The sequence below is a fragment of the Lagenorhynchus albirostris genome, chromosome 10 (genome assembly GCF_949774975.1).
Source record: "Lagenorhynchus albirostris chromosome 10, mLagAlb1.1, whole genome shotgun sequence".
NCBI classification, from domain to species: Eukaryota; Metazoa; Chordata; class Mammalia; order Artiodactyla; family Delphinidae; genus Lagenorhynchus; species Lagenorhynchus albirostris.
This window is the reverse complement of record NC_083104.1, coordinates 54,143,575-54,157,772: the sequence shown is the minus strand read 5'-3', so window position 1 is coordinate 54,157,772 and position 14,198 is coordinate 54,143,575.

Genomic DNA, 14,198 nt, shown 5'->3' with positions numbered 1-14,198 from the left:
TTTGTACATCTCTATCACAGCTCTTGGGTAAGAGGTGCCTTGTCAATGAGCAGTAGTATTTTGAAAGGAATCTTTTTTTTTTTTTTTTCCTGAGCAGTAGGTCTCAACAGTGGGCTTAAAATACTCAGTAAATCATGTTGTCAACAGATGTGCTGTCATTTAGACTTTGTTGTTCCATTTATAGAGCACAGGCAGAGTACATTTAGCATAGTTCTTAAGGGCCCTAGAATTTTCAGATGTTAAACGAGCATTGGGTTCAACTTGAAGTCACCAGCTGCATTAGTCCCTAACAAGAGAGCCTTTCATTTGAAGCTTTGAAGCCAGGCATTGACTTCTCCTCACTAGCTATGAAAGTCCCAGATGGCATCTTCTTCCAATAGAAGGCTGTTTCGTCTACACTGAAAAATCTGTTGTTTAGTGTAGGCATCTCCATGAATTATCTTAGCTAGACCTTCTGGAGAACTTGCTGCAGCTTCTACATCAGCACTTGCTGCTTCATCTTGTACTTTGATGTTATGGAGATGGCTTCTTTCCTTAAATCTCATGAACCAATCTCTGCTAGCTTCAAACTTTTCTTCTACATCTTCCTCAGCTCTCTCAGCTTTCACAGAATTGAAGAGAGTTAGGGACTGGCTCTGGATTACATTTTGGCTAAGGGACTATTGTGGCTGGTTTGATCTTCTATCCAAACCATTAAAACTTTCTCCATATCGTATCAGCAATAAGGCTGTTTGGCTTTCTTATCATTCTTGTGTTCACTGGCTTAGCACTTTTAATTTTCTTCAAGTACTTTTCCTTTGCATTTACAACTTGGCAAACTGTTTGGCCCAAGAGGGCTAGCTTTCAGCCTGTTATGGCTTTTGACCTAGCTTCCTCACTAAGCTTAATCATTTCTAGCTTTTGATTTAAAATGAGAAGCGTGCAACTCTTCATTTCACTTGTACACTTAGAGGCCTTGTGGGATTATTAATCAGCCTAATTCTTTTATTGTTGTGTCTCAGGGAACAGGGAGGCCCAAGAAGAGTTTGAGAGATGGGGGAATAGCTGGCTGGTGGAGTAGTCAGAGCACACACAACATTTAAGTTTTGCCATCTTATATGGGCATGGTTTGTGATGCCCAAAACAATTACAATAGAACTTCAAAGATCATGGATCACAGACCACCATAATAAATATAATAATAATGAAAAAAATAGAAATCTTGCAAAAATTACTACAAAAATGTGACACAGAGACACTGTTGGAAAAGTGGAGCTGATAGACTTGCTCTAATCAAGGTTGCCACAAAGCTTCAGTTTGTAAAAATGCAATAAATGTGAAGCACAATAAAACAAGGTCAACTTGTACACAGCTCAAAGCTTGAGAAGATATCAAAGCTGAAGGTAGAACAGGGTAACTCATGAGGTGGCAATTGGCAGCTAAGAGCATGGGAGTGGATGAGATGGCTCAGGAGAGGATGAGTAATGAACATAAACCTGGGAAAAGAAAGAACAGTGGTCACTCACACAAAGTCCAGACAGAATGAAAGGAGCAACTAAGGAAGCAGAGAAGAAATTACGTGTGGCTAGATGGAGAAACATGTATTGAGACAATAAGAGAGAAATGAGTTTCAAGAACAGACAGAACAATGCTAGTGAATACTGCTGTGGGGGGAAGTGGGGGAGGGCAGGTGGTGTCCAAGCTGGGTTGCAAGCCAGTTAAGTGGTGAATTTGAGAGGAAACTCTTATTTTTGTCGGAAATTTATCCTTAAGCTAATAATTACATTAATGTATCTCAACCACGAGCAGACCTTAACGGAATATGCAGGCCTTAATGCATACTTAATGAAGATTAGTTTCCTAATTAATGGAGTAGCATATATAATGGAGATTAGCTTCCTCTATTAGAGTCATTTATAATTTTCTTTAAACAAAATCTTATGGATTACTTTAACACCCAATATATGAAATAAAGTCTGTCTTTAGATCCCCTTACATACCTAATATCTCATTCTTAAAACAGTCATGAACATAGAAGCAGCAGATGAATTGGCATTCAAGCTCCAACTTCAAATTTGGCATCAAATCCTATCATTCCTTTAGCTACGTTACATCATATTGGTAACAGCTACAAAGCATAATATCAATTATGTGTGAATGTGTTTCCATGCCTCAGTATCAAATGAGCCCATTTGATCTATGAGAATCACTTCAGATGTTATTGAAGGAAAATAAGAGACTCTTGGCAGTAACTCTCTTTTATGGCGTCTGTTAAGCTGAAGTTTAGGTAATTCAGTATTGACGCATGGCAAAACGTGTTTCCAACTCTGTGTGAAGCTTTCTTATGCTTTGCCTAAATGTTTAAAAATGTGATGTTCTGGCAACATTGGATTTAATTGAAAATTCTCTAATAAAATGAATCCAGTCAAAAACAATTTGTAAAAGTTGTTGAGAGACCGTGGTGTTTGCATTTATAAGTGCCGAAATTCTGACAGAGAGTTTGGAGAGAAAAGAGTAGGAAAGTCCAGAGTAGGAAAAGGAATATTTTCACTTCTTTTTCTAATAACTTTCTGGCTATGATATTATTTTCTGGTCATGACCCACCACTCTATGACAACTAATGCTAAAATACTGGTACATGTTGGTGTATGTCCTTTCCATTTTTTTTTTAGAATATTCATATATAATAAAAAATTTTAATACAGAAAATTTATTTTCTGAGTTACATTTCAAAGGACATTTTCTACTCTATTTAGTTTTTTTACACAAGTGTTTCTCAAATTAACTGCAGCAAAGAACCAAATTTTTGGTTTTTAAAAAATTTTTAGTCTACTGAAAATCAATACTTAAAAAACACAAGAAAGACTTGTTACAAGAAGAAATAAAATTAAAAGGACACACAAAACGCCAATCCCAATTTTAAATTGTTAATTCAACTGATATTAAATTACCCTCAAATTACTACAAAAGTTTTAAAATCTGATTCTCACATTTTGTACTTATGATAAGCTAGTAATAAACAGTTCATCAGCATATCCCTAGACCACACTCTGAGTAGCCTGACTTTACAACATCATGTATGACATTTTATATACCTTATTCCACTGTTCATAGTTACCAAAATTTGTTCCACTTGTCACTTTTGCCTTATTTCCTTCTTAGGCAGGGACAAGTTTTGTAAAGACTGGAGTCAAGGGAGTAGTTATCACTGGAGATGGACTCTATTACATTGGAGGTGGGCAAGGTGTGAGATTTAGTTAGTAGAAATAAAATAAGCAAAATACAGAAATTTGGACAAAGTGTCAAAATCAATGGGTGCTTTTGGAGAGACAGCCAAAACAAGGAGGAGAAGCTGGCAAAACAGTAGAATGGTTTCCATTCTTCGAGCTCAGAAATGAGAAGGGCCAAGAACACAGTCTATGACCAGAGAGAGTTGTCTACTTCATAAAACATTTTCACCCAATCATTGTTTTCCAAACTGGGATACATGTAACACTGATGTTATTTGGTGATACTTAGATAAGTATGTTTTTATTTTTATATGTATGAATATTCATGATATTAGAAAAATCAAACTAAGCGTCAAAATTCTGAAATCATGACTACTGTATAGATGCTTTGCAAATATAGCTCTAGGGACACCACTCAATCTGGGAGAACTCTGGATTCCATATAATTTAATTTAATTTCAATATAATTTATTCTCAGTCAAAATTCTGTATATTTTCAGCAATTGTTTTGGAGTATAATATATATCATAGAAGAATGCTGGGCCATGGGAAAATGAGTAGAAACACAAAAGAGAGAGGGCTTGGGTTACTATTGTTGTAAAACAAACCACCTTAAAATTAGTGGCCTAGAGCAACCACTTTATTTTGCTTGTGGTCACAGTCACGTGGGTTGGGAATTCAGCAAGCCCAGCAGGAATGATTTGTCTTGCTCTCTCATTTTCTGGCAACTCAAAGATGTCAAGCACTTGGGCCAAGAGGATTTGAAGACCAGGAACCACCCCAGGAGCTCTTGATAAAATGTACTATCTGTACATTATTCAGTGGATCCAGATTAGGGTGTGGGTTGAGGGTGGCCTGAGACTCTGACATCAACGCTGCTGGTCCCAGGAGTACACTTTGTGGTGCCAGGACAGGAAGACACAATATATTCATGGGAAGAATCTCAAAAAAAATTACTAATTATAATTGGCTTTACATAATGTTTTTCCACACACAAATTTGTTCAGATAACTACTATCAGTCAATTCAAATAAAGTCAATTTATGATCAAGTTAAAACCTTCCAGTCTTTTACTAGAAACACAAAGATTGACAATATTGAGAGAGATTACAAGGAGATGTGGGGTAAGTGAAATTAATGAGAAGTGGCAAACTGAGTATAGTGTTTACCAATATTTGATTCTTTCATTTGAATGCATAGTTTCGAGTTTGCAAGGCTGTTTCCTGATCTATGTCTTCTCCTTACCCACTGGCCGGCATGTTCTTAACCTCAGAATCAGAGACAAACTGAACATTCAGAGCAGCCAACCACACATACACACACACACATACACACTGAAGTAAATTTACTCTGAGCCAACAGCATCCCCAAACGTGTGTGAAGAAACCATTGTAGACATTTCTATCAGAGTCCCAGCCCTTTGCTAATTTTCAGCCTCTTAGGGGAAAGGAAAAGGCAACAGTATGTAATTAGAGAAATCTACGATTTATACATTAACAAACAAGGCAATGCAACCCACAATGGAGAGAATAAAATTGTGGACAGCTAATAAGTGTCAGTACTTATTAAGGCTAAAGAAACCACCTATGAAACAAATCTAAGCCTTTCCCAAATGGTGCAGGGCAATTATATTTGGCATAAGTTCCACGGGGAAGATGCAGCTTTAGAAACATAAAGAACTGAGAAATTAGAGGAAGAGAGTCAGCTGAAGATACAAGGAAAACATTTTTCAGATATATCACAGGCAAGGGAAAAGACAATGGTGAGAAAAAGGAGACACTGGAGGCCATGGGGAAAAGGAGAAAAAAGTGAAATATGCCTTTTTAACCTCAGCCTTCATTCTGGAAGATAACGAAAAAATTTAAATTTCAAAGTCACCCACAAGAACTTGTAGAATAACCTTGATGGAAAATTTCTAGCAGCACTACAGAGACCTTTAATGCCCAAAATCAAAAGAAACAGATGAAGAGTCCCTTGAAGAATGTATTCCTCTCCTGATAGTAACTTTGTTAAACACTGACTCTTTCACTAGAAATGATGAAACAAAGATTATTTCTGCCTTTGAGAAGTTTCCATAGAATGGAAAGTCTACACACACATGAGCACACACTCCAGCAGTTGTGTATACAAGTTCAGAAAACGTCTGGGCCTTTTTCTCATTCAAGACCTCTGAGTTTTGACTCCAGATGCTCTACTTAGGAGAAAAAAGCGTGACCTTTGGCCAGATACTTCACTTCTTTGAACCACTTGTTACTGGCCTTTAAATGGAAATGATAATATGTATAAGTGAAGGATGTTGGGAGAATTAAATATGAGAATGCCCACTTCATAAATATATAATACTTGTTTTTCTTTCTTTCTACCTGAAATAAGCATGCTGCAGAAGGCCACAGTTAAGGATGATGTCTGAGACATTCAAGGTGTTCCATCTGCTTTGCTAGGTCCCTCCCTCCCTCTTTCCCTCTTGCTTACAACATTATTGAGCAAATCACAATAATGAACATAAATCCTGGGCTTGAACAGCTCATAGTGGAGAAGAAGAAAAAGAATTGTAAACCATTTCAGTGCAATGTGGTAAGTTCTGTGTCAAGGGTAAGTCCAAGTTATTGGAGGAGAATCAAGGGTGACTCTTAATTCTGGGCAAGAGAATGCAATGTTAAAGCTAATGGCGATAGAAGTAGTCAAGAAGGGCTGTCTAGAGGCAGGGGCATTCAAGATAAGTTTTGGACCTCATCCTGTTCATTGTCACATCCCCAGTATCTAGCACATTGCCTGGTATGTAGTTCATAGTTAATAAATTTGAGAATAAATGGATAAATGAAGGTGGAGGGCAAGGACAGGAGAGGAAATTGAACTCGTGAGAACAATGTTTTCAATCACGGTTGAACATTAGAATGACCATAGGAGGAACTTCCCTGGTGGTCCAGTGGTCAAGACTCCATGCTTCCAATGCAGGAGGTGTGGGTTTGATCCCTGCTCTGGGAGCTCAGATCCCACATGCCGCACGGTGTGGAAAAAAAAAAATTGAATGACCACGGGAGTTTCTGACACCATACTTTGGGGATGGGGTAAGGGATAATACATTTTTATAAATCTTCACAAACAATTCTGTTATCCATGTTTGAAAGGGGGGATTGTATGTGTTGAGGCCCAGTAACATAAGATGGCTTGTTATCAGCAGATAATTAAGACATAAGTAAGGAGAAGCCAAGGTGGCGGAGTAGAAGGATGTGAGCTCATCCCTTCTTACAGAAACACCAAAATCACAACTAACTGCTGAACAACCACTGACAACAACAACAAAAAAAAAGCAGAAATGTATCAAAAATGAAACCCTACATAGAAAGACAAAGAAGAAGCCACAATGAGATGACAGAAGGGGTGCAACTGCAATAAAATCAAATCCCATACCTACCAGGTGGGCAAGATGCAAACTGGAGAGCAATTGTACCACAGAAGTTCTCCCACAGGAGTGAGAGTTCTGAGCCTTACATCAAGATCCAGAGCCTGCACGTCTGGCAACCTGAGGAGGAGCCCCCAGAGAGTATGGCTTTGAAGGTCAGCAGGGTTTGACTGCAGGAATTCCACAGGCCTGGGGTAAACAGAAACTCCACTCTTGGAGGGCACACACAGGGTCTCGTGTGTACCAGTACCCAGAGAAAAAAGCGGTGGCCTTGTAAGAGATTGGGCCAGACTTACCTGCTGGTGTTGGAGGGTCTCCTGTGGAGGTGGGGGGCAGCTGTGGCTCACTGTGGGGACAAGGACACTGGTGGTGGTAGTTCTGGGGAGTGCTCATTGGCATGAGCCCTCTTGGAGGCTGCCATTTTCTCACCAAGAACTGGCCCCACCCAACAGCCTGTAGGGTCCAGTGTTGGGATGCTTCAGGACAAACAAACAACAGGATGGGAACACACCTGTTGTTTGTTTGCTCTCTCATTTGCCGATGCCCCACCCATCAGCAAACAGGATGCTTAAAGTCTGCCTGAGCACACAGCCACTTCTAAATACACTCCTTGAAATGGCCCTGCTCACTAGATGGAAAATATACAACTCCACCCGCAGTGGTCAGGCACCAGTCCCTCCCACCAGGAAGCCTGCACAAGCCTCTTAGACAGTCTCATCGACCGGGAGGCAGACAGCAGAAGCAAGAAGAACTACAACTCTGTAGCCTGCAGAATGGAAACTGCAATCACAGAAAGGTAGACAAAATGAGATGGCAGAGGAATATGTCCCAGATGAAGGAACAAGATAAAACCCCAGAAGAGCAACTAAGAGAAGTGGAGATAAGCAATCTACCTGAAAAATAATTCAGAGTCATGATAGTAAAAATGATCCATGATATTGGAAAAAGAATGGACACATAGGTCAAGAAGATACAAGAAATGTTTAACAAAGACCTAGAAGATATAAAGAACAAACAGACAGAGTGAACAATACAATAACAGAAATGAAAAATACACTAGAAGGAAACATTAGCAGAATAAGTGAGGCAGAAGAAAGGATAAATGAGCTGTAAGACATAATGGTGGAAATCACTGCCATGGAACAGAATAAAGAAAAAAAAATGAAAAGAAATGAGGACAGTCTAAGAGACCTCTGGGGCAACTTGGTACCAATGTTTGCATTGCAGGGCTGCAGAAGAAGAAGAGAAAGAGGAAGGACCTGAGAAAATATTTGAAGAGATTATAGCTGAAATTTCCCTAACATGAGAAAGGAAACAGTCACCCAAGTCCAGGAAGCACAGGGAGTCCCAAGCAGGATAAACCCAAGGTGGAGCATGCCAAAACACATAATAATCAAATTGACAAATATCAAAGATAAAGACAAAATTATTAAAAGCAACAAGGGAAAAGCAAAAAATGAGGTACAAGGGAACTCCCATAAAGTTATCAGCGGATTTCTCAGCAGAACCTCTGCAGGCCAGAAGGGAGTAGCACTATATATTTAAAGTGATGAAAGGGAAGAACCTACAACCAATGATATTTTACCCAGCAAGGCTCTTATTCAGATTTGACAGAGAAATCAAAAGCTTTACAGACAAGCAAAAGCTAAGAGAATTCAGCATCACCAGACCAGCTTTGCAACAAATGCTAAAGGAATTTCTCTAGGCAGAAAAGAAAAGGCCACAACTAGAAACAAGAAAATTACAAATGGAAAGGCTCACCAGGAAAGGCAAACATACAATAAAAGTAGGAAATCATCTGCACACAAATATGATATCAAAACCAGCAATTGTGAGGAGAGCACAAATGCAGGATATTGGAAATGCATCTGAAATTATGAGACCAGCAACTTAAAACAATCTAGTTTATATATAGACTGCTATATCAAAACCTCATGGTAAGTGCAAACCAAAAATCTACAATAGATACACACACAAAAAAGAAAAAGGAATCCAAACACAACACTAAGTTAATCAACAAATTGCAAGAGAAGAGAACAAAAAAAGGAAGGGAAGAAAAAAGACCTACAAAAACAAATCCAAAACAATCAACAAAATGGCAGTAAGAAAATACATATAGATAATTACCTTAAACATAAATGGATTAAATGCTCCAACTAAAAGACATAGACTGGATGAATGGATACCAAAAAGAAGAATGGTATATATGCTGTCTACAAGAGACCCACTTCAGACCTAGGGACACATACAGACTGAAAGTGAAGGGATGGAAAAATGTATACCATGCAAATGGAAATCAAAAAAAGTGGGAGTAGCAATTCTTATCTCAGACAAAATAGACTTCAAAATAAAGTCTGTTACAAGAGACAAGGAAGGACACTACATAATGATAAAGGGATCAATGCAAGAAGAAGATATAACAACTGTAAATATATATGCACCCAACATAGGAGCACCTAAATATATAAGGCAAATACTAACAGCCATAAAAGGGGAAATCGACAGTAACACAACAATAGTGGTAGACTTCTACACCCTACTTGCACTAATGGACAGATCATTGATACAGAAAATCAATAAGGAAACACAAGCCTTAAATGACACATTAGACCAGATGGACATAATTGATATTAATAGGGCTTTCCATCCAAAAGCAGCAGAAAACACATTCTTCTGAAGTGCACATGAAACATTCTCCAGGATCAATCACACACTGGGCCACAAAGCAAGCCTCAGTAAATTTAAGAAAATTGAACTCAGGTGAAGCAGCTTCTCACAACAGTGAGAAGCCCGCGTACCATAAAAAAATAAATAAATAAATAAAATTTTTTTAAAAAAAGGCAACCCACAGAATGAAGAAAATGGATAACCAAAATACAATGGAATGTTTTTTAGTCTTGAAGAGTTAGGAAATTCTGCTATAACATAAAAGAACCTCATGTGGAGTGAAATAAGCCAGACACAGAAAGACAAATACTGTATGATTCGACTTATATGAGGCACTTACATGAGTAGCCAAAATCATAGAGACAGAAAGTGGAATGGTGGTTTCCAGGGCTGGGAGAGGCTGGGGTGGGGGGTTAGCTTTATATGATGAAAAGAATTATGGCAATATGATGGCTGCACAATGCTATGAATGTATTTAATAACACTGAACTATATTCTTAAAATAGTTAAGAGGGTAAATCTTATCTGTATTTTACCACAATATTTTTATTGAGATATGGTTGATTTATGATATTATATGTTTCAGATGTACAACACAGTGTTTCACAATCTGGAAAGATTATACTCTGTTTATAGTTATTATAAAATATTGGCTATATTCTCTGTGCTGTACAGTATATCCTTGTAGCTAATTTATTTTATACATAGTAGTTTGTACCTCTTAATCCCCCAGCTCTATCTTGCCCCTCCCCCATTCCCTCTTAAAAAAATATTTCTAAAGAATAAAGAAAGGGTTGGGGACAAGGATGAAAGAATAGAGCATAAACGTTATTTGTCATAATGACATAGAAAAAACAAACTAAAAGAAGAAAGAAGGGAAAATTTGAATAAATGTCTTGATTGCTAATGGGTAACATGTGGGAGCCAAAGCACATTATTTAAGTTTTGTAAACCAAAGAGTAAATTCTGTACTTCTCCTTTGTTTCTGTAAGAAAATTTATAAACATGTTTCCTTGTTTCCCTTCACCATCAAGCTTTCTCTGTCACAGCTCTGCCTTCCAGAAGCAGTACTTCTCAAGACTGATACTTTTGATTACATGCACTCTTAAATCCTTTCCAATTGATCTGCCATATATTTATTGCTTATTTCTATATAACAAATTGCTCAAAACTTAATGGCTTAAAACAACAAACATGTATTATATTACTGTTCCAGTGTGTCAGGGATTCCAGAGTGGCTTACTTGGGTTATTCTTGTGCAGGGCCTTTCACAAGGTGGCAGTGGTGTCAGATAGGGCTGCAGTGGCCTGAAGCCTTGATCGTAGCTCATTATTGTGGCCATTGGCAGGAGGCTTCTGTTCCTCTCCTGGTATTGACTGGAGGCCTCACCTCTTTACAGAGCTGCTTGAGTATCCTCACAGCATGGCAGCTGGCTTTCTCAGTGATCTGAGAGAGAGAGAGAGAGAGAGAGACAAGGAGAGGAGGATGTTACCTTGTTCTAAAACCATTGCTTTCCCACTGCATCCTCCTCTTTTCTTTGTCATAACTGCTCCTGAAGTACTTACATGTAAATTGAAAGTTGTAATTTCTTTTAATCTCCTTATGAAGTTATATGATACTGTAGGGATGCATTATAATTTTGCTTTTTTTTTTTTCCTTCCTAGATGATCTATATGGATTTTGGAGGTAAAGTAGAACAATCTGTATTCAGGCAGCATTATCCTAAAGGTAACAGGAAGTTTCCCAATAAATAATTTTTGAATGTGAGAATGAATGAATAAATTGATAGGAAACTAGAGGGCTGATTTATTGAATGAAATGACATTGATCATCCATCATGGAGACTGGATTTTCATGACCATATTGTCAGACTATTTTGTTTCTGGAGAAAATAGGGGCTGGTGTTATAACTGAAGTGTTCTTGGGTAAGAACAGAATGTGTAAAAGTGCAGTCAGTTGTAAAACTGGAAAGTTTAGTGGCATAAGACCTCCTTCTGTGACCTGTGGTTGGCATGATGGCAGCCTGGCATGGTGGGCTTGTAAGCAACGTAAAACTATAGCTTGTTGAGTGAGTAAGCCAGTGTCCTCAGCCTTCTCTGCATTGTGTTATACGATCTCAAACACTCATATTAGTTAGAAGTATGATTGTCTTTTCATGCACACACACCAGGAAATAAACAATGGAGATGGAGTGCATGTCTGCTGAGATATATATTCACCCTTGCAGAGAGAGGCTTATGCACCTGCCTATTCAAATATGCTCAGCCTGAGGAACACTGGCAAAGTGAGGAGTACTCAAACAGTATCACCCCTGGGTGCCGTATCCCACAGTGGGCTCTCCGTGGAGAGGCCTTCCCCAAGATCTTTACTTCTCTGAATCTCAAGTTATTTGTCCAGACCCTTAAGACAACTTTGAATTTTTCTGTCAACATTTTCTTATTAACACATGTTTTAGGAGGTGACCGTTTTTTGTATTATTGACTTCAAATATTTCCAAGTGTGTTTGGTCAAACTTCCTTATTCTCATAAACTCTCAAAGACATAACTTTGCATTTCTGAGGTCATTCAGGATGTCATATTCTGTTGAATCCTTTCTGATCATATTGAAAGATTTTAGAAAGTAGACAATTTTCTCTTAAGCTAGGCAGTATAATGGAGTATGTTTTCTTTAACAGTGTTTCAGAGGTGTCATTCTGTAAATAAAAATGGCTGGTTTGGGGTGAATAAATGAGTATTCTATTTTTCTAAAACATGTCTTTGCTCCTGAAAATAAAAGTTAGAGAGTAAAGAAAGACAAAGAAAGAAAGAAAGGAAGGAAGGAAGGAAGGGAGAGAGAGAGAGAAAGAGAGAAAAAGAGAGAAAGAAAGAAAGAAAGAAAGAAAGAAAGAAAGAAAGAAAGAAAGAAAGAAAGAAAGAAAGAAAGGAAGGAAGGAAGGAAGGAAGGAAGGAAGGAAGGAAGGAAGGAAGGAAGGAAGGAAGGAAGGAAGGAAGGGAGAGAGAAAGAGAGAGAGAAAGAAAGAAAGAAAGAAAGGAAAAAAGAAAGAAGAAAGAAAGAAAGAAAGAGAAAGAAAGGAAGGAAAGAAAGAAAGAAAGAAAGAAAGAGAAAGAAAGAAAGAAGGAAGGAAGGAGGAAGGAAAGGGAGAAAGAAGGAAAGGGAGAAAGGAAAAGAAAGTATTATTTATTGATGGACCCCAAACCTACAATTATTGTGAACATGGGAAAACACATTGCAAATCAAGGCTGCAAACACTCATGGTCATGCTTTTGTTGTCATTGTTCTATTTGTTTCCTTGTACACCATCATTTCCTAAGGTTCCATTTAATTAAACATTTCTTTTATTGGTAGTGATTTTAGATAGTTGGTTAATATACCAAAACAAATCATAAGGCTAAATTACCAAAAATCACTTTTCAAACTATGATATTTGAGATTATGGGAATTCTTTTCAATGGAATAAAAAAGGGGGGAGCATCTCAACAATCTTTCTATGAGAGAACAATCAATCTGTCTTGAATTCTACACAAATCAACATAGAAAAAGTGTATTCAAAAGTAAGGGACTTTCTACATATATACACTAATATGTATAAAATAGATAACTAATGAGAACGCGCTATATAGCACAGGGAACTCCACTTCACTGTACAGTAGAAACTAACACAACATTCTAAAACAACTATACCCCAATTAAAAAAAAAAGTAAGAGACTTTCTGGCCATTGGAGAAGAAAAGAAAGGAACCAAAAACTGTTTGCCTTCTACCTCCTGGCAGTGTTTCAAATCATGGGGCAGGCGTGTGACCTGAATCTAAACTTTCATGAGAACACACTTGATTTTAAGAATTAGGGATCATGATATTGATTTCTTTCCACCAGAGGGAGCCATAGACTATGACTTAGCAACCGTGCCTGTGCTTCTGGGCACACAAACACAATAATCTAAAGTAGCTCCTTTTAAATCAAGATGGTGGAGGAGTAGGCGGATGTGGAGTTCACCTCTCTCCACAAATCCATCAAGAATTCATCTACAAGTGGAACAATTCTCACAGAGCACCTGCTGAACTCTAGCAGAGGATCTTGGACAAAGGACAAGAAAAATCCCCTCGCAACTGGGTAGATGAAAGAAAGAAAAGAAAAAGAAAAAAGGAAGTGGGATGGGATGTGCACCCCTCGGGGGGAGCTGAAGGAGATGAGAGATTCTCGCACTCAGGGAAGCCCCCTCACCGGTGGGACGGAAGGGGAGTTTCAGGGTCTCAGAGGAGAGCACAGCAACTGGACTGCGGCAGGCCGGACAGAGTGAGACCTACACAGATGGTCCGAGCCACAGCCCTGCACGCCACAGCCCTGCACGCCCCAGCCTGAGACGTGTGTCTGCTGGTGCAGACGGGGGCTGGGTGCTGGAATGTGGGGTTTGAAGAGCAGATCCGGGGAAGGGACTGCTGTTGGCTATGAGCAATCAGCCTGAGGAGATGGGAGTGAGGAGCTCCACAACTGGGAATGTTTGTAGAACAAGCCTGGGCCACCATAGAAGCAAAGTGCCATTATTGAGTGACTCATGAGGGGCGGGCCCACCATTGCAGCCTCTCTCCCCACACTCTGGCCCCTGCATCCGCAGGCACTAGGAGGGGCTCCCACCTGAGCAAGCTCCTGCACCCCGCCCACCACTGCCTCCACTCCTCCCACTTGGGCTGGTGTGTGTGCTCCAGGGCAGCTTCAGGAGCAAACGCCTGTGAGTGGCCCACACATGGAGATGGGGCTGAAACCACAGTTGAGCCCCAGGGACCGTGGACTAAGGAAGAAGAGCTGAAATCTCTCCTCATGGCTGCGGGAACCACAGATTTACACGCCCGCTGCTGGCTTTGTAAACTCAGCGTCTGTGGAATATCTGAATGGATGAGTGCCCCCGCAGCTGGAGTGGGTC